This window comes from Channa argus, chromosome 4 (assembly GCF_033026475.1).
Source record: "Channa argus isolate prfri chromosome 4, Channa argus male v1.0, whole genome shotgun sequence".
NCBI lineage: Eukaryota > Metazoa > Chordata > Actinopteri > Anabantiformes > Channidae > Channa > Channa argus.
In genome coordinates, this window is record NC_090200.1 from 28,938,971 (window position 1) to 28,963,073 (window position 24,103).

Sequence of the window (24,103 nt, forward strand, 5' to 3'; positions counted from 1 at the left end):
AGTATAAAAACAGCCTTACTATACCAAGCTTTATGAGGAATTGTGGGTTTGAGCACCACAAAATTTGACAGAGTAATTGCATTTTTTCCATTCCAAGCATGGATGTGTTGCCGATCTGATACCTATGACTTTTAAAGGTCAATGCAGTATACTAAAATGCCATTGTAGAATACACTGAGGTGCAAACATTTAGCGAGAAGGTGTCACTTTCAATGAAGCAAACTATTTGCAGCAAAAGTGCGGACTGTATCATATTTTGCCTTCACTAGCTTCTTTCCATTGGCTTCTCAACAAATCTAGAACAGAATGTAAAACCCTGCTTCTTACATATAAAGCTCTAAAGGGTCAAGCTCCATCATATCTAAAAGACCTCATGGTACCATATCATCCCAATAGGCCACTTCAGTCTCAGAATGCAAGCCTACTGTTGGTCGAAGAAGGAGAGGAGGAAGGTTTGTTTGTAGGCAGAGAGAGAAAAGGAAAGCTAAGAACGTAGGACTGAATGTAGACGTGACGTGAAGAGGCGAGTGCAAGCAGGTTGGAACGGGTGGAGAAAAGTGTCAGGTGTGTTTTGCGATAAAAGAGTATCAGCGAGAATGAAAGCAAAGGTGTTCAAGACGGTGGTGAGACCAGCGATGTTTTTTGGCTTAGAGACAGTGGCACTGTAGAAAAGACAGGAGGCAGAGCTGGAGGTAGCAGAGCTTAAGATGTTGAGGTTCTCATTGGGAGTGACGAGGATGGATAGGATCAGGCATGAGTACATCAGAGGGACAGCTCATGTTAGATGTTTTGGAGATAAAGTCAGAGAGGCCAGATTGAGGTGGTTTGGACATGTTAAGAGGAGAGACTGTCAATATGTCGGTAGAAGGATGCTGAGGTTGGAGCTGCGAGGCAAGAGGTCTAGAGGAAGAACAAAGAGGAGATTTTTGGATATACTCTCTCAAAAGAGAGTTCAAATGCTCTCCTCAAGTTCATTGAGATGCATACAAGAAAAGAGATGGTAACACTTTCAATGTAGTGAGGTTGCCAATACACAAATTGGCCAATCTAAAGGTGAGTAAATTCTGTCTACAAATGGGATATTAGTTTACAAACTCTGCAATTCGTTTGTCTTTATATGGCTCGTTGGTCTAGGGGTATGATTCTCGCTTAGGGTGCGAGAGGTCCCGGGTTCAAATCCCGGACGAGCCCTTGACTGCGACATCTATTCCACTGATCCTTTTCAGGAAAACATTCTCCTATGAAAGTTGACAAGTATGAAAACAGGCTTACCATACCAAGCTTTATGAGGAATTGTGGGTTTGAGCACCAAAAACTTTGACAGAGTAATTGCATTTTTTCCTTGTGCAAACACAGGAAACTTTAGTTAGTACACGACACAAGATGCCAAGTATTGATATTTGCCGATTTGGGAAACCCGACTTTCAAAAGTCAAGAGCTGACTGTATCATAGTTTGCCTTCACTAGCCTTGGTCTAGGGGAATGATTCTCGCTTAGGGTGTGAGAGGTCTCCGGACGAGCCCTGAATGCTAAATTCAATGTCTATGAGAAGAGAGGATGTAACGCTTTCCACGTGTAACCACAAGACCAGATCCAAGTTTTGCTGTGAAAGTTGTTACTAGACGAGACAAGATTCCACTCACTCGTGTTTTGCTGATCTGGAAACCACAACCTTTCTCTGTCAATGGAGTATGTCCTCACATTAATGTTTTTGTCGGAAATTTACACAACATGAATTTCTCAGTTTGAGAATGACTGAAGTTCTTGTTCTTCATTTGGATAGTACGGCTGAACTCAATACAAAACCACCGGGCACGAGGCTCGTTGGTCTAGGGATATGATTCTCGCTTTGGGTGCGAGAGGTCCAGGGTTCAAATCCCGGACGAGCCCTTGACTGCAACATCTATTCCACAGACCCTTTTTAGGAAGACTTTCACCTACGAAAGTCAACAAGTATAAAACCAGCCTTACTATAACAAGCTTTATGAGGAAATGTGGGTTTGAGCACCACGAAATTTGACAGAGTAATTGCATTTTTTCCATTCCAAGCATGGATGTGTTGCCGATCTGATACCTATGACTTTTAAAGGTCAATGCAGTATACTAAAATGCCATTGTAGAATACACTGAGGTGCAAACATTTAGCGAGAAGGTGTCACTTTCAATGAAGCAAACTATTTGCAGCAAAAGTGCTGACTGTATCATATTTTGCCTTCACTAGCTTCTTTCCATTGGCTTCTCAACAAATCTAGAACAGAATGTAAAACCCTGCTTCTTACATATAAAGCTCTAAAGGGTCAAGCTCCATCATATCTAAAAGACCTCATGGTACCATATCATCCCAATAGGCCACTTCAGTCTCAGAATGCAAGCCTACTGTTGGTCGAAGAAGGAGAGGAGGAAGGTTTGTTTGTAGGCAGAAAGAGAAAAGGAAAGCTAAGAACGTAGGACTGCATGTAGACGTGACGTGAAGAGGCGAGTGCAAGCAGGTTGGAACGGGTGGAGAAAAGTGTCAGGTGTGTTTTGCGATAAAAGAGTATCAGCGAGAATGAAAGCAAAGGTGTTCAAGACGGTGGTGAGACCAGCGATGTTTTTCGGCTTAGAGACAGTAACACTGTAGAAAAGACAGGAGGCAGAGCTGGAGGTAGCAGAGCTTAAGATGTTGAGGTTCTCATTGGGAGTGACGAGGATGGATAGGATCAGGCATGAGTACATCAGAGGGACAGCTCATGTTAGATGTTTTGGAGATAAAGTCAGAGAGGCCAGATTGAGGTGGTTTGGACATGTTAAGAGGAGAGACTGTCAATATGTCGGTAGAAGGATGCTGAGGTTGGAGCTGCCAGGCAAGAGGTCTAGAGGAAGACCAAAGAGGAGATTTTTAGATATACTCTCTCAAAAGAGAGTTCAAATGCTCTCCTCAAGTTCATTGAGATGCATACAAGAAAAGAGATGGTAACACTTTCAATGTAGTGAGGTTGCCAATACACAAATTGGCCAATCTAAAGGTGAGTAAATTCTGTCTAAAAATGGGTTATTAGTTTACAAACTCTGCAATTCGCTTGTCTTTATATGGCTCGTTGGTCTAGGGGTATGATTCTCGCTTAGGGTGCGAGAGGTCCCAGGTTCAAATCCCGGACGAGCCCTTGACTGCGACATCTATTCCACTGACCCTTTTCAGGAAGACTTTCACCTACGAAAGTCGACAAGTATAAAAACAGCCTTACTATACCAAGCTTTATGAGGAATTGTGGGTTTGAGCACCACAAAATTTGACTAAGTAAGGTCAATGCAGTATACTAAAATGCCATTGTAGAAACACTGAGGTGCAAACATTTAGCGAGAAGGTGTCACTTTCAATGAAGCAAACTATTTGCAGCAAAAGTGCGGACTGTATCATATTTTGCCTTCACTAGCTTCTTTCCATTGGCTTCTCAACAAATCTAGAACAGAATGTAAAACCCTGCTTCTTACATATAAAGCTCTAAAGGGTCAAGCTCCATCATATCTAAAAGACCTCATGGTACCATATCATCCCAATAGGCCACTTCAGTCTCAGAATGCAAGCCTACTGTTGGTCGAAGAAGGAGAAGAGGAAGGTTTGTTTGTAGGCAGAGAGAGAAGAGGAAAGCTAAGAACGTACGACTGACAGTAGACGTGACGTGAAGAGGCGAGTGCAAGCAGGTTGGAACGGGTGGAGACAAGTGTCAGGTTTGTTTTGCCATAAAAGAGTATCAGCGAGAATGAAAGCAAAGGTGTTCAAGACGGTGGTGAGACCAGCGATGTTTTTCGGCTTAGAGACAGTGGCACTGTAGAAAAGACAGGAGGCAGAGCTGGAGGTAGCAGAGCTTAAGATGTTGAGGTTCTCATTGGGAGTGACGAGGATGGATGGGATCAGGCATGAGTACATCAGAGGGACAGCTCATGTTAGATGTTTTGGAGATAAAGTCAGAGAGGCCAGATTGAGGTGGTTTGGACATGTTCAGAGGAGAGACTGTCAATATGTCGGTAGAAGGATGCTGAGGTTGGAGCTGCCAGGCAAGAGGTCTAGAGGAAGACCAAAGAGGAGATTTTTGGATATACTCTCTCAAAAGAGAGTTCAAATACTCTCCTCATGTTCATTGAGATGCATACAAGAAAAGAGATGGTAACACTTTCAATGTAGTGAGGTTGCCAAAACACAAATTGGCCAATCTAAAGGTGAGTAAATTCTGTAAATTCATATTTTGCCTTCACTAGCCTTGGTCTAGGGGAATGATTCTCGCTTAGGGTGTGAGAAGTCTCCGGACGAGCCCTGAATGCTAAATTCAATGTCCATGAGAAGAGAAGATGTAACGCTTTCCACGTGTAACCACAAGACCAGATGCAAGTTTTGCTGTGAAAGTTGTTACTAGACGAGACAAGATTCCACTCACTCGTGTTTTGCTGATCTGGAAACCACAACCTTTCTCTGTCAATGGAGTATGTCCTCACATTAATGTTTTTGTCGGAAATTTACAAAACATGAATTTCTCAGTTTGAGAATGACTGAAGTTCTTGTTCTTCATTTGGATAGTAGGGCTGAACTCATTACAATCCCACTGGACGCGAGGCTCGTTGGTCTAGGGGTATGATTCTCGCTTTGGGTGCGAGAGGTGCAGGGTTCAAATCCCGGACGAGCCCTTGACTGCGACATCTATTCCACAGTTCTTTTTTAGGAAGACTTTCACCTACGAAAGTCGACAAGTATAAAAACAGCCTTACTATACCAAGCTTTATGAGGAATTGTGGGTTTGAGCACCACAAAATTTGACAGAGTAATTGCATTTTTTCCATTCCAAGCATGGATGTGTTGCCGATCTGATACCTATGACTTTTAAAGGTCAATGCAGTATACTAAAATGCCATTGTAGAATACACTGAGGTGCAAACATTTAGCGAGAAGGTGTCACTTTCAATGAAGCAAACTATTTGCAGCAAAAGTGCGGACTGTATCATATTTTGCCTTCACTAGCTTCTTTCCATTGGCTTCTCAACAAATCTAGAACAGAATGTAAAACCCTGCTTCTTACATATAAAGCTCTAAAGGGTCAAGCTCCATCATATCTAAAAGACCTCATGGTACCATATCATCCCAATAGGCCACTTCAGTCTCAGAATGCAAGCCTACTGTTGGTCGAAGAAGGAGAGGAGGAAGGTTTGTTTGTAGGCAGAGAGAGAAAAGGAAAGCTAAGAACGTAGGACTGAATGTAGACGTGACGTGAAGAGGCGAGTGCAAGCAGGTTGGAACGGGTGGAGAAAAGTGTCAGGTGTGTTTTGCGATAAAAGAGTATCAGCGAGAATGAAAGCAAAGGTGTTCAAGACGGTGGTGAGACCAGCGATGTTTTTTGGCTTAGAGACAGTGGCACTGTAGAAAAGACAGGAGGCAGAGCTGGAGGTAGCAGAGCTTAAGATGTTGAGGTTCTCATTGGGAGTGACGAGGATGGATAGGATCAGGCATGAGTACATCAGAGGGACAGCTCATGTTAGATGTTTTGGAGATAAAGTCAGAGAGGCCAGATTGAGGTGGTTTGGACATGTTAAGAGGAGAGACTGTCAATATGTCGGTAGAAGGATGCTGAGGTTGGAGCTGCGAGGCAAGAGGTCTAGAGGAAGAACAAAGAGGAGATTTTTGGATATACTCTCTCAAAAGAGAGTTCAAATGCTCTCCTCAAGTTCATTGAGATGCATACAAGAAAAGAGATGGTAACACTTTCAATGTAGTGAGGTTGCCAATACACAAATTGGCCAATCTAAAGGTGAGTAAATTCTGTCTACAAATGGGATATTAGTTTACAAACTCTGCAATTCGTTTGTCTTTATATGGCTCGTTGGTCTAGGGGTATGATTCTCGCTTAGGGTGCGAGAGGTCCCGGGTTCAAATCCCGGACGAGCCCTTGACTGCGACATCTATTCCACTGATCCTTTTCAGGAAAACATTCTCCTATGAAAGTTGACAAGTATGAAAACAGGCTTACCATACCAAGCTTTATGAGGAATTGTGGGTTTGAGCACCAAAAACTTTGACAGAGTAATTGCATTTTTTCCTTGTGCAAACACAGGAAACTTTAGTTAGTACACGACACAAGATGCCAAGTATTGATATTTGCCGATTTGGGAAACCCGACTTTCAAAAGTCAAGAGCTGACTGTATCATAGTTTGCCTTCACTAGCCTTGGTCTAGGGGAATGATTCTCGCTTAGGGTGTGAGAGGTCTCCGGACGAGCCCTGAATGCTAAATTCAATGTCTATGAGAAGAGAGGATGTAACGCTTTCCACGTGTAACCACAAGACCAGATCCAAGTTTTGCTGTGAAAGTTGTTACTAGACGAGACAAGATTCCACTCACTCGTGTTTTGCTGATCTGGAAACCACAACCTTTCTCTGTCAATGGAGTATGTCCTCACATTAATGTTTTTGTCGGAAATTTACACAACATGAATTTCTCAGTTTGAGAATGACTGAAGTTCTTGTTCTTCATTTGGATAGTACGGCTGAACTCAATACAAAACCACCGGGCACGAGGCTCGTTGGTCTAGGGATATGATTCTCGCTTTGGGTGCGAGAGGTCCAGGGTTCAAATCCCGGACGAGCCCTTGACTGCAACATCTATTCCACAGACCCTTTTTAGGAAGACTTTCACCTACGAAAGTCAACAAGTATAAAACCAGCCTTACTATAACAAGCTTTATGAGGAAATGTGGGTTTGAGCACCACGAAATTTGACAGAGTAATTGCATTTTTTCCATTCCAAGCATGGATGTGTTGCCGATCTGATACCTATGACTTTTAAAGGTCAATGCAGTATACTAAAATGCCATTGTAGAATACACTGAGGTGCAAACATTTAGCGAGAAGGTGTCACTTTCAATGAAGCAAACTATTTGCAGCAAAAGTGCTGACTGTATCATATTTTGCCTTCACTAGCTTCTTTCCATTGGCTTCTCAACAAATCTAGAACAGAATGTAAAACCCTGCTTCTTACATATAAAGCTCTAAAGGGTCAAGCTCCATCATATCTAAAAGACCTCATGGTACCATATCATCCCAATAGGCCACTTCAGTCTCAGAATGCAAGCCTACTGTTGGTCGAAGAAGGAGAGGAGGAAGGTTTGTTTGTAGGCAGAAAGAGAAAAGGAAAGCTAAGAACGTAGGACTGCATGTAGACGTGACGTGAAGAGGCGAGTGCAAGCAGGTTGGAACGGGTGGAGAAAAGTGTCAGGTGTGTTTTGCGATAAAAGAGTATCAGCGAGAATGAAAGCAAAGGTGTTCAAGACGGTGGTGAGACCAGCGATGTTTTTCGGCTTAGAGACAGTAACACTGTAGAAAAGACAGGAGGCAGAGCTGGAGGTAGCAGAGCTTAAGATGTTGAGGTTCTCATTGGGAGTGACGAGGATGGATAGGATCAGGCATGAGTACATCAGAGGGACAGCTCATGTTAGATGTTTTGGAGATAAAGTCAGAGAGGCCAGATTGAGGTGGTTTGGACATGTTAAGAGGAGAGACTGTCAATATGTCGGTAGAAGGATGCTGAGGTTGGAGCTGCCAGGCAAGAGGTCTAGAGGAAGACCAAAGAGGAGATTTTTAGATATACTCTCTCAAAAGAGAGTTCAAATGCTCTCCTCAAGTTCATTGAGATGCATACAAGAAAAGAGATGGTAACACTTTCAATGTAGTGAGGTTGCCAATACACAAATTGGCCAATCTAAAGGTGAGTAAATTCTGTCTAAAAATGGGTTATTAGTTTACAAACTCTGCAATTCGCTTGTCTTTATATGGCTCGTTGGTCTAGGGGTATGATTCTCGCTTAGGGTGCGAGAGGTCCCAGGTTCAAATCCCGGACGAGCCCTTGACTGCGACATCTATTCCACTGACCCTTTTCAGGAAGACTTTCACCTACGAAAGTCGACAAGTATAAAAACAGCCTTACTATACCAAGCTTTATGAGGAATTGTGGGTTTGAGCACCACAAAATTTGACTAAGTAAGGTCAATGCAGTATACTAAAATGCCATTGTAGAAACACTGAGGTGCAAACATTTAGCGAGAAGGTGTCACTTTCAATGAAGCAAACTATTTGCAGCAAAAGTGCGGACTGTATCATATTTTGCCTTCACTAGCTTCTTTCCATTGGCTTCTCAACAAATCTAGAACAGAATGTAAAACCCTGCTTCTTACATATAAAGCTCTAAAGGGTCAAGCTCCATCATATCTAAAAGATCTCATGGTACCATATCATCCCAATAGGCCACTTCAGTCTCAGAATGCAAGCCTACTGTTGGTCGAAGAAGGAGAGGAGGAAGGTTTGTTTGTAGACAGAGAGAGAAGAGGAAAGCTAAGAACGTAGGACTGACAGTAGACGTGACGTGAAGAGGCGAGTGCAAGCAGGTTGGAACGGGTGGAGAAAAGTGTCAGGTATATTTTGCGATAAAAGAGTATCAGCGAGAATGAAAGCAAAGGTGTTCAAGACAGTGGTGAGACCAGCGATGTTTTTCGGCTTAGAGACAGTGGCACTGTAGAAAAGACAAGAGGCAGAGCTGGAGGTAGCATAGCTTAAGATGTTGAGGTTCTCATTGGGAGTGACGAGGATGGATAGGATCAGGCATGAGTACATCAGAGGGACAGCTCATGTTAGATGTTTTGGAGATAAAGTCAGAGAGGCCAGATTGAGGTGGTTTGGACATGTTCAGAGGAGAGACTGTCAATATGTCGGTAGAAGGATGCTGAGGTTGGAGCTGCGAGGCAAGAGGTCTAGAGGAAGAACAAAGAGGAGATTTTTGGATATACTCTCTCAAAAGAGAGTTCAAATGCTCTCCTCAAGTTCATTGAGATGCATACAAGAAAAGAGATGGTAACACTTTCAATGTAGTGAGGTTGCCAATACACAAATTGGCCAATCTAAAGGTGAGTAAATTCTGTCTACAAATGGGATATTAGTTTACAAACTCTGCAATTCGTTTGTCTTTATATGGCTCGTTGGTCTAGGGGTATGATTCTCGCTTAGGGTGCGAGAGGTCCCGGGTTCAAATCCCGGACGAGCCCTTGACTGCGACATCTATTCCACTGATCCTTTTCAGGAAAACATTCTCCTATGAAAGTTGACAAGTATGAAAACAGGCTTACCATACCAAGCTTTATGAGGAATTGTGGGTTTGAGCACCAAAAACTTTGACAGAGTAATTGCATTTTTTCCTTGTGCAAACACAGGAAACTTTAGTTAGTACACGACACAAGATGCCAAGTATTGATATTTGCCGATTTGGGAAACCCGACTTTCAAAAGTCAAGAGCTGACTGTATCATAGTTTGCCTTCACTAGCCTTGGTCTAGGGGAATGATTCTCGCTTAGGGTGTGAGAGGTCTCCGGACGAGCCCTGAATGCTAAATTCAATGTCTATGAGAAGAGAGGATGTAACGCTTTCCACGTGTAACCACAAGACCAGATCCAAGTTTTGCTGTGAAAGTTGTTACTAGACGAGACAAGATTCCACTCACTCGTGTTTTGCTGATCTGGAAACCACAACCTTTCTCTGTCAATGGAGTATGTCCTCACATTAATGTTTTTGTCGGAAATTTACACAACATGAATTTCTCAGTTTGAGAATGACTGAAGTTCTTGTTCTTCATTTGGATAGTACGGCTGAACTCAATACAAAACCACCGGGCACGAGGCTCGTTGGTCTAGGGATATGATTCTCGCTTTGGGTGCGAGAGGTCCAGGGTTCAAATCCCGGACGAGCCCTTGACTGCAACATCTATTCCACAGACCCTTTTTAGGAAGACTTTCACCTACGAAAGTCAACAAGTATAAAACCAGCCTTACTATAACAAGCTTTATGAGGAAATGTGGGTTTGAGCACCACGAAATTTGACAGAGTAATTGCATTTTTTCCATTCCAAGCATGGATGTGTTGCCGATCTGATACCTATGACTTTTAAAGGTCAATGCAGTATACTAAAATGCCATTGTAGAATACACTGAGGTGCAAACATTTAGCGAGAAGGTGTCACTTTCAATGAAGCAAACTATTTGCAGCAAAAGTGCTGACTGTATCATATTTTGCCTTCACTAGCTTCTTTCCATTGGCTTCTCAACAAATCTAGAACAGAATGTAAAACCCTGCTTCTTACATATAAAGCTCTAAAGGGTCAAGCTCCATCATATCTAAAAGACCTCATGGTACCATATCATCCCAATAGGCCACTTCAGTCTCAGAATGCAAGCCTACTGTTGGTCGAAGAAGGAGAGGAGGAAGGTTTGTTTGTAGGCAGAAAGAGAAAAGGAAAGCTAAGAACGTAGGACTGCATGTAGACGTGACGTGAAGAGGCGAGTGCAAGCAGGTTGGAACGGGTGGAGAAAAGTGTCAGGTGTGTTTTGCGATAAAAGAGTATCAGCGAGAATGAAAGCAAAGGTGTTCAAGACGGTGGTGAGACCAGCGATGTTTTTCGGCTTAGAGACAGTAACACTGTAGAAAAGACAGGAGGCAGAGCTGGAGGTAGCAGAGCTTAAGATGTTGAGGTTCTCATTGGGAGTGACGAGGATGGATAGGATCAGGCATGAGTACATCAGAGGGACAGCTCATGTTAGATGTTTTGGAGATAAAGTCAGAGAGGCCAGATTGAGGTGGTTTGGACATGTTAAGAGGAGAGACTGTCAATATGTCGGTAGAAGGATGCTGAGGTTGGAGCTGCCAGGCAAGAGGTCTAGAGGAAGACCAAAGAGGAGATTTTTAGATATACTCTCTCAAAAGAGAGTTCAAATGCTCTCCTCAAGTTCATTGAGATGCATACAAGAAAAGAGATGGTAACACTTTCAATGTAGTGAGGTTGCCAATACACAAATTGGCCAATCTAAAGGTGAGTAAATTCTGTCTAAAAATGGGTTATTAGTTTACAAACTCTGCAATTCGCTTGTCTTTATATGGCTCGTTGGTCTAGGGGTATGATTCTCGCTTAGGGTGCGAGAGGTCCCAGGTTCAAATCCCGGACGAGCCCTTGACTGCGACATCTATTCCACTGACGCTTTTCAGGAAGACTTTCACCTACGAAAGTCGACAAGTATAAAAACAGCCTTACTATACCAAGCTTTATGAGGAATTGTGGGTTTGAGCACCACAAAATTTGACTAAGTAAGGTCAATGCAGTATACTAAAATGCCATTGTAGAAACACTGAGGTGCAAACATTTAGCGAGAAGGTGTCACTTTCAATGAAGCAAACTATTTGCAGCAAAAGTGCGGACTGTATCATATTTTGCCTTCACTAGCTTCTTTCCATTGGCTTCTCAACAAATCTAGAACAGAATGTAAAACCCTGCTTCTTACATATAAAGCTCTAAAGGGTCAAGCTCCATCATATCTAAAAGATCTCATGGTACCATATCATCCCAATAGGCCACTTCAGTCTCAGAATGCAAGCCTACTGTTGGTCGAAGAAGGAGAGGAGGAAGGTTTGTTTGTAGACAGAGAGAGAAGAGGAAAGCTAAGAACGTAGGACTGACAGTAGACGTGACGTGAAGAGGCGAGTGCAAGCAGGTTGGAACGGGTGGAGAAAAGTGTCAGGTATATTTTGCGATAAAAGAGTATCAGCGAGAATGAAAGCAAAGGTGTTCAAGACAGTGGTGAGACCAGCGATGTTTTTCGGCTTAGAGACAGTGGCACTGTAGAAAAGACAAGAGGCAGAGCTGGAGGTAGCATAGCTTAAGATGTTGAGGTTCTCATTGGGAGTGACGAGGATGGATAGGATCAGGCATGAGTACATCAGAGGGACAGCTCATGTTAGATGTTTTGGAGATAAAGTCAGAGAGGCCAGATTGAGGTGGTTTGGACATGTTCAGAGGAGAGACTGTCAATATGTCGGTAGAAGGATGCTGAGGTTGGAGCTGCCAGGCAAGAGGTCTAGAGGAAGACAAAAGAGGAGCTTTTTGGACATACTCTCTCAAAAGAGAGTTCAAATGCTCTCCTCAAGTTCATTGAGATGCATACAAGAAAAGAGATGGTAACACTTTCAATGTAGTGAGGTTGCCAATACACAAATTGGCCAATCTAAAGGTGAGTAAATTCTGTCTACAAATGGGATATTAGTTTACAAACTCTGCAATTCGCTTGTCTTTATGTGGCTCGTTGGTCTACGGGTATGATTCTCGCTTAGGGTGCGAGAGGTCCCGGGTTCAAATCCCGGACGAGCCCTTGACTGCGACATCTATTCCACAGATCTGTTCTCAGGAAAACTTTCACCTATGAAAGTCGACAAGTATGAAAACAGCCTTACCATAGCAAGCTTTATGAGGAATTGTGGGTTAGAGCACCACAAAATTTGACAGAGTAAGTAAGTAAGGTCAATGCAGTATACTAAAATGCCATTGTAGAATACACTGAGGTGCAAACATTTAGCGAGAAGGTGTCACTTTCAATGAAGCAAACTATTTGCAGCAAAAGTGCGGACTGTATCATATATTGCCTTCACTAGCTTCTTTCCATTGGCTTCTCAACAAATCTAGAACAGAATGTAAAACCCTGCTTCTTACATATAAAGCTCTAAAGGGTCAAGCTCCATCATATCTACAAGACCTCATGGTACCATATCATCCCAATAGGCCACTTCAGTCTCAGAATGCAAGCCTACTGTTGGTCGAAGAATGAGAGGAGGAAGGTTTGTTTGTAGACAGAGAGAGAAGAGGAAAGCTAAGAACGTAGGACTGACAGTAGACGTGACGTGAAGAGGCGAGTGCAAGCAGGTTGGAACGGGTGGAGACAAGTGTCAGGTGTGTTTTGCCATAAAAGAGTATCAGCGAGAATGAAAGCAAAGGTGTTCAAGACGGTGGTGAGACCAGCGATGTTTTTCGGCTTAGAGACAGTGGCACTGTAGAAAAGACAGGAGGCAGAGCTGGAGGTAGCATAGCTTAAGATGTTGAGGTTCTCATTGGGAGTGACGAGGATGGATAGGATCAGGCATGAGTACATCAGAGGGACAGCTCATGTTAGATGTTTTGGAGATAAAGTCAGAGAGGCCAGATTGAGGTGGTTTGGACATGTTCAGAGGAGAGACTGTCAATATGTCGGTAGAAGGATGCTGAGGTTGGAGCTGCCAGGCAAGAGGTCTAGAGGAAGACAAAAGAGGAGCTTTTTGGACATACTCTCTCAAAAGAGAGTTCAAATGCTCTCCTCAAGTTCATTGAGATGCATACAAGAAAAGAGATGGTAACACTTTCAATGTAGTGAGGTTGCCAATACACAAATTGGCCAATCTAAAGGTGAGTAAATTCTGTCTTCAAATGGGATATTAGTTTACAAACTCTGCAATTCGCTTGTCTTTATGTGGCTCGTTGGTCTAGGGGTATGATTCTCGCTTAGGGTGCGAGAGGTCCCAGGTTCAAATCCTGGACGAGCCCTTGACTGCGACATCTATTCCACAGATCTGTTCTCAGGAAAACTTTCACCTATGAAAGTTGACAAGTATGAAAACAGCCTTACCATAGCAAGCTTTATGAGGAATTGTGGGTTTGAGCACCACGAAATTTGACAGAGTAATTGCATGTTTTCCATTCCAAGCATGGATGTGATACCTATGACTTTTAAAGGTCAATGCAGTATACTAAAATGCCATTGTAGAATACACTGAGGTGCAAAAATTTAGCGAGAAGGTGTCAATTTCAATGAAGCAAACTATTTGCAGCAAAAGTGCTGACTGTATCATATTTTGCCTTCACTAGCTTCTTGCCATTGGCTTCTGTCGAAAAGACAGGAGGCAGAGCTGGAGGTAGCAGAGCTTAAGATGTTGAGGTTCTCATTGGGAGTGACGAGGATGGATAGGATCAGGCATGAGTACATCAGAGGGACAGCTCATGTTAGATGTTTTGGAGATAAAGTCAGAGAGGCTAGATTGAAGTGGTTTGGACTTATTCAGAGGAGAGATGGTGAAAACAGTATATCGGATAAAAGATGCTGAGGTTGGAGCTGCCAGGCAAGAGGTCTAGAGGAAGACCAAAAAGGAGATTTTTAGATATACTCTCTCAAAAGAGAGTTCAAATGCTCTCCTCAAGTTCATTGAGATGCATACAAGAAAAGAGATGGTAACACTTTCAATGTAGTGAGGTGAGTGCAAGCAGGTTGGAACGGTGGAGAAAAGGGTCAGGTGTGTTTTGCGATAAAAGATTATCAGCGAGAATGAAAGCAAAGGTGTTCAAGAAGGTGGTGAGACCAGCGATGTTTTTCGGCTTAGAGACAGTGGCACTGTAGAAAAGACAGGAGGCAGAGCTGGAGGTAGCAGAGCTTAAGATGTTGAGGTTCTCATTGGGAGTGACGAGGATGGATGGGATCAGGCATGAGTACATCAGAGGGACAGCTCATGTTAGATGTTTTGGAGATAAAGTCAGAGAGGCCAGATTGAGGTGGTTTGGACATGTTCAGAGCAGAGACTGTCAATATGTCGGTAGAAGGATGCTGAGGTTGGAGCTGCCAGGCAAGAGGTCTAGAGGAAGAACAAAGAGGAGCTTTTTGGACATACTCTCTCAAAAGAGAGTTCAAATGCTCTCCAGAAGTTCATTGAGATGCATACAAGAAAAGAGATGGTAACACTTTCAATGTAGTGAGGTTGCCAATACACAAATTGGCCAATCTAAAGGTGAGTAAATTCTGTCTACAAATGGGATATTAGTTTACAAACACTGCAATTCGCTTGTCTTTTATGTGGCTCGTTGGTCTAGGGGTATGATTCTCGCTTTGGGTGCGAGAGGTCCCGGGTTCAAATCCCGGACGAGCCCTTGACTGCGACATCTATTCCACAGTTCTGTTCTCAGGAAAACTTTCACCTATGAAAGTCGACAAGTATGAAAACAGCCTTACCATAGCAAGCTTTATGAGGAATTGTGGGTTTGAGCACCACAAACTTTGACAGAGTAATTGCACTTTTTCCTTGTTCAAACACAGGAAACTTTAGTTAGTACACGACACAAGATGCCAAGTGTTGATGTTTTGCCGATTTGGAAAACCCGACTTTCAAAAGTCAAGAGCTGACTGTATCATATTTTGCCTTCACTAGCCTTGGTCTAGGGGAATGATTCTCGCTTAGGGTGTGAGAAGTCTCCGGACGAGCCCTGAATGCTAAATTCAATGTCTATGAGAAAAGAAGATGTAACGCTTTCCACGTGTAACCACAAGACCAGATGCAAGTGTTGCTGTGAAAGTTGTTACTAGAACGAGACAAGATTCCACTCACTCGTGTTTTGCTGATCTGGAAACCACAACCTTTCTCTGTCAATGGAGTATGTCCTCACATTAATGTTTTTGTCGGAAATTTACACAACATGAATTTCTCAGTTTGAGAATGACTGAAGTTCTTGTTCTTCATTTGGATAGTAGGGCTGAACTCATTACAAGCCCACTGGACGCGAGGCTCGTTGGTCTAGGGGTATGATTCTCGCTTTGGTTGCGAGAGGTCCAGGGATCAAATCCCGGACGAGCACTTGACTGCGACATCTATTCCACACACCTTTTTTAGGAAGACTTTCACCTACGAAAGTCGACAAGTATAAAAACAGCTTTACTATACCAAGCTTTATGAGGAATTGTGGGTTTGAGCACCACGAAATTTGACAGAGTAATTGCATGTTTTCCATTCCAAGCATGGATGTGTTGCCGATCTGATACCTATGACTTTTAAAGGTCAATGCAGTATACTAAAATGCCATTGTAGAATACACTGAGGTGCAAACATTTAGCGAGAAGGTGTCACTTTCAATGAAGCAAACTATTTGCAGCAAAAGTGCGGACTGTATCATATTTTGCCTTCACTAGCTTCTTTCCATTGGCTTCTCAACAAATCTAGAACAGAATGTAAAACCCTGCTTCTTACATATAAAGCTCTAAAGGGTCAAGCTCCATCATATCTAAAAGACCTCATGGTACCATATCATCCCAATAGGCCACTTCAGTCTCAGAATGCAAGCCTACTGTTGGTCGAAGAAGGAGAGGAGGAAGGTTTGTTTGTAGGCAGAGAGAGAAAAGGAAAGCTAAGAACGTAGGACTGAATGTAGACGTGACGTGAAGAGGCGAGTGCAAGCAGGTTGGAACGGGTGGAGAAAAGTGTCAGGTGTGTTTTGCGATAAAAGAGTATCAGCGAGAATGAAAGCAAAGGTGTTCAAGACGGTGGTGAGACCAGCGATGTTTTTCGGCTTAGAGACAGTGGCACTGTAGAAAAGACAGGAGGCAGAGCTGGAGGTAGCAGAGCTTAAGATGTTGAGGTTCTCATTGGGAGTGACGAGGATGGATAGGATCAGGCATGAGTACATCAGAGGGACAGCTCATGTTAGATGTTTTGGAGATAAAGTCAGAGAGGCCAGATTGAGGTGGTTTGGACATGTTAAGAGGAGAGACTGTCAATATGTCGGTAGAAGGATGCTGAGGTTGGAGCTGCGAGGCAAGAGGTCTAGAGGTAGAACAAAGAGGAGATTTTTGGATATACTCTCTCAAAAGAGAGTTCAAATGCTCTCCTCAAGTTCATTGAGATGCATACAAGAAAAGAGATGGTAACACTTTCAATGTAGTGAGGTTGCCAATACACAAATTGGCCAATCTAAAGGTGAGTAAATTCTGTCTACAAATGGGATATTAGTTTACAAACTCTGCAATTCGTTTGTCTTTATATGGCTCGTTGGTCTAGGGGTATGATTCTCGCTTAGGGTGCGAGAGGTCCCGGGTTCAAATCCCGGACGAGCCCTTGACTGCGACATCTATTCCACTGATCCTTTTCAGGAAAACATTCTCCTATGAAAGTTGACAAGTATGAAAACAGGCTTACCATACCAAGCTTTATGAGGAATTGTGGGTTTGAGCACCAAAAACTTTGACAGAGTAATTGCATTTTTTCCTTGTGCAAACACAGGAAACTTTAGTTAGTACACGACACAAGATGCCAAGTATTGATATTTGCCGATTTGGGAAACCCGACTTTCAAAAGTCAAGAGCTGACTGTATCATAGTTTGCCTTCACTAGCCTTGGTCTAGGGGAATGATTCTCGCTTAGGGTGTGAGAGGTCTCCGGACGAGCCCTGAATGCTAAATTCAATGTCTATGAGAAGAGAGGATGTAACGCTTTCCACGTGTAACCACAAGACCAGATCCAAGTTTTGCTGTGAAAGTTGTTACTAGACGAGACAAGATTCCACTCACTCGTGTTTTGCTGATCTGGAAACCACAACCTTTCTCTGTCAATGGAGTATGTCCTCACATTAATGTTTTTGTCGGAAATTTACACAACATGAATTTCTCAGTTTGAGAATGACTGAAGTTCTTGTTCTTCATTTGGATAGTACGGCTGAACTCAATACAAAACCACCGGGCACGAGGCTCGTTGGTCTAGGGATATGATTCTCGCTTTGGGTGCGAGAGGTCCAGGGTTCAAATCCCGGACGAGCCCTTGACTGCAACATCTATTCCACAGACCCTTTTTAGGAAGACTTTCACCTACGAAAGTCAACAAGTATAAAACCAGCCTTACTATAACAAGCTTTATGAGGAAATGTGGGTTTGAGCACCACGAAATTTGACAGAGTAATTGCATTTTTTCCATTCCAAGCATGGATGTGTTGCCGATCTGATACCTATGACTTTTAAAGGTCAATGCAGTATACTAAAATGCCATTGTAGAATACACTGAGGTGCAAACATTTAGCGAGAAGGTGTCACTTTCAATGAAGCAAACTATTTGCAGCAAAAGTGCTGACTGTATCATATTTTGCCTTCACTAGCTTCTTTCCATTGGCTTCTCAACAAATCTAGAACAGAATGTAAAACCCTGCTTCTTACATATAAAGCTCTAAAGGGTCAAGCTCCATCATATCTAAAAGACCTCATGGTACCATATCATCCCAATAGGCCACTTCAGTCTCAGAATGCAAGCCTACTGTTGGTCGAAGAAGGAGAGGAGGAAGGTTTGTTTGTAGGCAGAAAGAGAAAAGGAAAGCTAAGAACGTAGGACTGCATGTAGACGTGACGTGAAGAGGCGAGTGCAAGCAGGTTGGAACGGGTGGAGAAAAGTGTCAGGTGTGTTTTGCGATAAAAGAGTATCAGCGAGAATGAAAGCAAAGGTGTTCAAGACGGTGGTGAGACCAGCGATGTTTTTCGGCTTAGAGACAATAACACTGTAGAAAAGACAGGAGGCAGAGCTGGAGGTAGCAGAGCTTAAGATGTTGAGGTTCTCATTGGGAGTGACGAGGATGGATAGGATCAGGCATGAGTACATCAGAGGGACAGCTCATGTTAGATGTTTTGGAGATAAAGTCAGAGAGGCCAGATTGAGGTGGTTTGGACATGTTAAGAGGAGAGACTGTCAATATGTCGGTAGAAGGATGCTGAGGTTGGAGCTGCCAGGCAAGAGGTCTAGAGGAAGACCAAAGAGGAGATTTTTAGATATACTCTCTCAAAAGAGAGTTCAAATGCTCTCCTCAAGTTCATTGAGATGCATACAAGAAAAGAGATGGTAACACTTTCAATGTAGTGAGGTTGCCAATACACAAATTGGCCAATCTAAAGGTGAGTAAATTCTGTCTAAAAATGGGTTATTAGTTTAAAAACTCTGCAATTCGCTTGTCTTTATATGGCTCGTTGGTCTAGGGGTATGATTCTCGCTTAGGGTGCGAGAGGTCCCAGGTTCAAATCCCGGACGAGCCCTTGACTGCGACATCTATTCCACTGACCCTTTTCAGGAAGACTTTCACCTACGAAAGTCGACAAGTATAAAAACAGCCTTACTATACCAAGCTTTATGAGGAATTGTGGGTTTGAGCACCACAAAATTTGACTAAGTAAGGTCAATGCAGTATACTAAAATGCCATTGTAGAAACACTGAGGTGCAAACATTTAGCGAGAAGGTGTCACTTTCAATGAAGCAAACTATTTGCAGCAAAAGTGCGGACTGTATCATATTTTGCCTTCACTAGCTTCTTTCCATTGGCTTCTCAACAAATCTAGAACAGAATGTAAAACCCTGCTTCTTACATATAAAGCTCTAAAGGGTAAAGCTTCATCATATCTAAAAGATCTCATGGTACCATATCATCCCAATAGGCCACTTCAGTCTCAGAATGCAAGCCTACTGTTGGTCGAAGAAGGAGAGGAGGAAGGTTTGTTTGTAGACAGAGAGAGAAGAGGAAATCTAAGAACGTAGGACTGACAGTAGACGTGACGTGAAGAGGCGAGTGCAAGCAGGTTGGAACGGGTGGAGAAAAGTGTCAGGTATATTTTGCGATAAAAGAGTATCAGCGAGAATGAAAGCAAAGGTGTTCAAGACAGTGGTGAGACCAGCGATGTTTTTCGGCTTAGAGACAGTGGCACTGTAGAAAAGACAGGAGGCAGAGCTGGAGGTAGCATAGCTTAAGATGTTGAGGTTCTCATTGGGAGTGACGAGGATGGATAGGATCAGGCATGAGTACATCAGAGGGACAGCTCATGTTAGATGTTTTGGAGATAAAGTCAGAGAGGCCAGATTGAGGTGGTTTGGACATGTTCAGAGGAGAGACTGTCAATATGTCGGTAGAAGGATGCTGAGGTTGGAGCTGCCAGGCAAGAGGTCTAGAGGAAGACCAAAGAGGAGCTTTTTGGACATACTCTCTCAAAAGAGAGTTCAAATGCTCTCCTCAAGTTCATTGAGATGCATACAAGAAAAGAGATGGTAACACTTTCAATGTAGTGAGGTTGCCAATACACAAATTGGCCAATCTAAAGGTGAGTAAATTCTGTCTACAAATGGGATATTAGTTTACAAACTCTGCAATTCGCTTGTCTTTATGTGGCTCGTTGGTCTACGGGTATGATTCTCGCTTAGGGTTCGAGAGGTCCCGGGTTCAAATCCCGGACGAGCCCTTGACTGCGACATCTATTCCACAGATCTGTTCTCAGGAAAACTTTCACCTATGAAAGTCGACAAGTATGAAAACAGCCTTACCATAGCAAGCTTTATGAGGAATTGTGGGTTTGAGCACCACAAAATTTGACAGAGTAAGTAAGTAAGGTCAATGCAGTATACTAAAATGCCATTGTAGAATACACTGAGGTGCAAACATTTAGCGAGAAGGTGTCACTTTCAATGAAGCAAACTATTTGCAGCAAAAGTGCTGACTGTATCATATTTTGCCTTCACTAGCTTCTTGCCATTGGCTTCTCAACAAATCTAGAACAGAATGCAAAACCCTGCTTCTTACATATAAAGCTCTAAAGGGTCAAGCTCCATCATATCTAAAAGACCTCATGGTACCATATCATCCCAATAGGCCACTTCAGTCTCAGAATGCAAGCCTACTGTTGGTCGAAGAATGAGAGGAGGAAGGTTTGTTTGTAGACAGAGAGAGAAGAGGAAAGCTAAGAACGTAGGACTGACAGTAGACGTGACGTGAAGAGGCGAGTGCAAGCAGGTTGGAACGGGTGGAGAAAAGTGTCAGGTGTGTTTTGCGATAAAACAGTATCAGCGAGAATGACAGAAAAGGTGTTCAAGAAGGTGGTGAGACCAGCGATGTTTTTCGGTTTAGAGACAGTGGCACTGTAGAAAAGACAGGAGGCAGAGCTGGAGGTAGCAGAGCTTAAGATGTTGAGGTTCTCATTGGGAGTGACGAGGATGGATGGGATCAGGCATGAGTACATCAGAGGGACAGCTCATGTTAGATGTTTTGGAGATAAAGTCAGAGAGGCCAGATTGAGGTGGTTTGGACATGTTCAGAGGAGAGACTGTCAGTATGTCGGTAGAAGGATGCTGAGGTTGGAGCTGCCAGGCAAGAGGTCTAGAGGAAGACCAAAGAGGAGATTTTTGGATATACTCTCTCAAAAGAGAGTTCAAATGCTCTCCTCAAGTTCATTGAGATGCATACAAGAAAAGAGATGGTAACACTTTCAATGTAGTGAGGTTGCCAAAACACAAATTGGCCAATCTAAAGGTGAGTAAATTCTGTAAATTCAAAGTTTGCCTTCACTAGCCTTGGTCTAAGGGAATGATTCTCGCTTAGGGTGTGAGAAGTCTCCGGACGAGCCCTGAATGCTAAATTCAATGTCTATGAGAAGAGAAGTTGTAACGCTTTCCACGTGTAACCACAAGACCAGATGCAAGTGTTGCTGTGAAAGTTGTTACTAGAACACAACATGAATTTCTCAGTTTGAGAATGACTGAAGTTCTTGTTCTTCATTTGGATAGTAGGGCTGAACTCAATACAAATCCACCGGACACGAGGCTCGTTGGTCTAGGGGTATGATTCTCGCTTTAGGTGCGAGAAGTCCCGGGTTCAAATCCCGGACGAGCCCTTGACTGCGACATCTATTCCACAGACCCTTTTGAGGAAGACTTTCACCTACGAAAGTCGACAAGTATAAAAACAGCCTTACTATACCTAGCTTTATGAGGAATTGTGGGTTTGAGCACCACAAAATTTGACAGAGTAACTGCCTTTTTTCCATTCCAAGCATGGATGTGTTGCCGATCTGATACCTATGACTTTTAAAGGTCAATGCAGTATACTAAAATGCCATTGTAGAATATACTGAGGTGCAAACATTTAGCGAGAAGGTGTCACTTTCAATGAAGCAAACTATTTGCAGCAAAAGTGCGGACTGTATCATATTTTGCCTTCACTAGCTTCTTTCCATTGGCTTCTCAACAAATCTAGAACAGAATGTAAAACCCTGCTTCTTACATTTAAAGCTCTAAAGGGTCAAGCTCCATCATATCTAAAAGACCTCATGGTACCATATCATCCCAATAGGCCACTTCAGTCTCAGAATGCAAGCCTACTGTTGGTCGAAGAAGGAGAGGAGGAAGGTTTGTTTGTAGACAGAGAGAGAAGAGGAAAGCTAAGAACGTAGGACTGACAGTAGACGTGACGTGAAGAGGCGAGTGCAAGCAGGTTGGAACGGGTGGAGAAAAGTGTCAGGTGTGTTTTGCGATAAAAGAGTATCAGCGAGAATGAAAGCAAAGGTGTTCAAGACGGTGGTGAGACCAGCGATGTTTTTCGGCTTAGAGACAGTGGCACTGTAGAAAAGACAGGAGGCAGAGCTGGAGGTAGCATAGCTTAAGATGTTGAGGTTCTCATTGGGAGTGACGAGGATGGATAGGATCAGGCATGAGTACATCAGAGGGACAGCTCATGTTAGATGTTTTGGAGATAAAGTCAGAGAGGCCAGATTGAGGTGGTTTGGACATGTTCAGAGGAGAGACTGTCAATATGTCGGTAGAAGGATGCTGAGGTTGGAGCTGCCAGGCAAGAGGTCTAGAGGAAGACTAAAGAGGAGCTTTTTGGACATACTCTCTCAAAAGAGAGTTCAAATGCTCTCCTCAAGTTCATTGAGATGCATACGAGAAAAGAGATGGTAACACTTTCAATGTAGTGAGGTTGCCAATACACAAATTGGCCAATCTAAAGGTGACCCTTGACTGGTGAGCCCTTGACTGCGACATCTATTCCACTGACCCTTTTCAGGAAAACTTTCTCCTATGAAAGTTAACAAATATGAAAACAGGCTTTCCATACCAAGCTTTATGAGGAATTGTGGGTTTGAGCACCAAAAATTTTGACAGAGTAATTGCATTTTTTTCCTTGTGCAAACCCAGGAAACTTTAGTTAGTACACGACACAAGATGCCAAGTATTGATGTTTTGCCGATTTGGAAAACCCGACTTTCAAAAGTCAAGAGCTGACTGTATCATATTTTGCCTTCACTAGCCTTGGTCTAGGGGAATGATTCTCGCTTAGGGTGTGAGAGGTGTCCGGACGAGCCCTGAATGCTAAATTAAATGTCTATGAGAAGAGAGGATGTAACGCTTTCCACGTGTAACCACAAGACCAGATGCAAGTTTTGCTGTGAAAGTTGTTACTAGACGAGACAAGATTCCACTCACTCGTGTTTTGCTCATCTGGAAACCACAACCTTTCTCTGTCAATGGAGTATGTCCTCACATTAATGTTTTTGTCGGAAATTTACACAACATGAATTTCTCAGTTTGAGAATGACTGAAGTTCTTGTTCTTCATTTGGATAGTAGGGCTGAACTCAATACAAAACCACCGGACACGAGGCTCGTTGGTCTAGGGGTATGATTCTCGCTTTGGGTGCGAGAGGTCCCGGGTTCAAATCCCGGACGAGCCCTTGACTGCGACATCTATTCCACAGACCCTTTTTAGGAAGACTTTCACCTACGAAAGTCGACAAGTATAAAAACAGCCTTACTATACCTAGCTTTATGAGGAATTGTGGGTTTGAGCACCACAAAATTTGACAGAGTAATTGCATTTTTTCCATTCCAAGCATGGATGTGTTGCCGATCTGATACCTATGACTTTTAAAGGTCAATGCAGTATACTAAAATGCCATTGTAGAATACACTGAGGTGCAAACATTTAGCGAGAAGGTGTCACTTTCAATGAAGTAAACTATTTGCAGCAAAAGTGCGGACTGTATCATATTTTGCCTTCACTAGCTTCTTTCCATTGGCTTCTCAACAAATCTAGAACAGAATGTAAAACCCTGCTTCTTACATATAAAGCTCTAAAGGGTCAAGCTCCATCATATCTAAAAGACCTCATGGTACCATATCATGCCAATAGGCCACTTCAGTCTCAGAATGCAAGCCTACTGTTGGTCGAAGAAGGAGAAGAGGAAGGTTTGTTTGTAGGCAGAGAGAGAAGAGGAAAGCTAAGAACGTAGGACTGACAGTAGACGTGACGTGAAGAGGCGAGTGCAAGCAGGTTGGAACGGGTGGAGAAAAGTGTCAGGTGTGTTTTGCGATAAAAGAGTATCAGCGAGAATGACAGAAAAGGTGTTCAAGAAGGTGGTGAGACCAGCGATGTTTTTCGGTTTAGAGACAGTGGCACTGTAGAAAAAGACAGGAGGCAGAGCTGGAGGTAGCAGAGCTTAAGATGTTGAGGTTCTCATTGGGAGTGACGAGGATGGATGGGATCAGGCATGAGTACATCAGAGGGACAGCTCATGTTAGATGTTTTGGAGATAAAGTCAGAGAGGCCAGATTGAGGTGGTTTGGACATGTTCAGAGGAGAGACTGTCAATATGTCGGTAGAAGGATGCTGAGGTTGGAGCTGCCAGGCAAGAGGTCTAGA

At 43.1% G+C, this 24,103-nt stretch overlaps 18 non-coding genes across 18 annotated transcripts; all 18 read left to right on the forward strand.

Moving 5' to 3' along the window:
* The first annotated feature begins 1,119 nt into the window (after nt 1–1,119).
* Nucleotides 1,120–1,191, forward strand: trnap-agg (transfer RNA proline (anticodon AGG)). The gene has a single exon. It is a non-coding gene; the product is annotated as a tRNA-Pro (tRNA).
* Nucleotides 1,192–1,818: 627 nt separating this feature from the next.
* Nucleotides 1,819–1,890, forward strand: trnap-ugg (transfer RNA proline (anticodon UGG)). Its single transcript has one exon. It is a non-coding gene; the product is annotated as a tRNA-Pro (tRNA).
* Nucleotides 1,891–3,071: 1,181 nt separating this feature from the next.
* trnap-agg (transfer RNA proline (anticodon AGG)) lies at nt 3,072–3,143 on the forward strand. Its single transcript has one exon. It is a non-coding gene; the product is annotated as a tRNA-Pro (tRNA).
* Nucleotides 3,144–4,587: 1,444 nt separating this feature from the next.
* On the forward strand, nt 4,588–4,659 carry trnap-ugg (transfer RNA proline (anticodon UGG)). Its single transcript has one exon. It is a non-coding gene; the product is annotated as a tRNA-Pro (tRNA).
* Nucleotides 4,660–5,840: 1,181 nt separating this feature from the next.
* trnap-agg (transfer RNA proline (anticodon AGG)) lies at nt 5,841–5,912 on the forward strand. The gene has a single exon. It is a non-coding gene; the product is annotated as a tRNA-Pro (tRNA).
* Nucleotides 5,913–6,539: 627 nt separating this feature from the next.
* Nucleotides 6,540–6,611, forward strand: trnap-ugg (transfer RNA proline (anticodon UGG)). Its single transcript has one exon. It is a non-coding gene; the product is annotated as a tRNA-Pro (tRNA).
* Nucleotides 6,612–7,792: 1,181 nt separating this feature from the next.
* trnap-agg (transfer RNA proline (anticodon AGG)) lies at nt 7,793–7,864 on the forward strand. The gene has a single exon. It is a non-coding gene; the product is annotated as a tRNA-Pro (tRNA).
* Nucleotides 7,865–8,984: 1,120 nt separating this feature from the next.
* Nucleotides 8,985–9,056, forward strand: trnap-agg (transfer RNA proline (anticodon AGG)). Its single transcript has one exon. It is a non-coding gene; the product is annotated as a tRNA-Pro (tRNA).
* Nucleotides 9,057–9,683: 627 nt separating this feature from the next.
* Nucleotides 9,684–9,755, forward strand: trnap-ugg (transfer RNA proline (anticodon UGG)). The gene has a single exon. It is a non-coding gene; the product is annotated as a tRNA-Pro (tRNA).
* A 1,181-nt stretch (nt 9,756–10,936) lies between these two features.
* trnap-agg (transfer RNA proline (anticodon AGG)) lies at nt 10,937–11,008 on the forward strand. Its single transcript has one exon. It is a non-coding gene; the product is annotated as a tRNA-Pro (tRNA).
* Nucleotides 11,009–12,128: 1,120 nt separating this feature from the next.
* Nucleotides 12,129–12,200, forward strand: trnap-agg (transfer RNA proline (anticodon AGG)). The gene has a single exon. It is a non-coding gene; the product is annotated as a tRNA-Pro (tRNA).
* Nucleotides 12,201–13,330: 1,130 nt separating this feature from the next.
* trnap-agg (transfer RNA proline (anticodon AGG)) lies at nt 13,331–13,402 on the forward strand. Its single transcript has one exon. It is a non-coding gene; the product is annotated as a tRNA-Pro (tRNA).
* Nucleotides 13,403–14,701: 1,299 nt separating this feature from the next.
* trnap-ugg (transfer RNA proline (anticodon UGG)) lies at nt 14,702–14,773 on the forward strand. Its single transcript has one exon. It is a non-coding gene; the product is annotated as a tRNA-Pro (tRNA).
* A 1,883-nt stretch (nt 14,774–16,656) lies between these two features.
* Nucleotides 16,657–16,728, forward strand: trnap-agg (transfer RNA proline (anticodon AGG)). The gene has a single exon. It is a non-coding gene; the product is annotated as a tRNA-Pro (tRNA).
* Nucleotides 16,729–17,355: 627 nt separating this feature from the next.
* Nucleotides 17,356–17,427, forward strand: trnap-ugg (transfer RNA proline (anticodon UGG)). The gene has a single exon. It is a non-coding gene; the product is annotated as a tRNA-Pro (tRNA).
* A 1,181-nt stretch (nt 17,428–18,608) lies between these two features.
* trnap-agg (transfer RNA proline (anticodon AGG)) lies at nt 18,609–18,680 on the forward strand. The gene has a single exon. It is a non-coding gene; the product is annotated as a tRNA-Pro (tRNA).
* Nucleotides 18,681–21,225: 2,545 nt separating this feature from the next.
* trnal-uag (transfer RNA leucine (anticodon UAG)) lies at nt 21,226–21,297 on the forward strand. The gene has a single exon. It is a non-coding gene; the product is annotated as a tRNA-Leu (tRNA).
* A 1,766-nt stretch (nt 21,298–23,063) lies between these two features.
* trnap-ugg (transfer RNA proline (anticodon UGG)) lies at nt 23,064–23,135 on the forward strand. Its single transcript has one exon. It is a non-coding gene; the product is annotated as a tRNA-Pro (tRNA).
* Nucleotides 23,136–24,103: the final 968 nt, after the last annotated feature.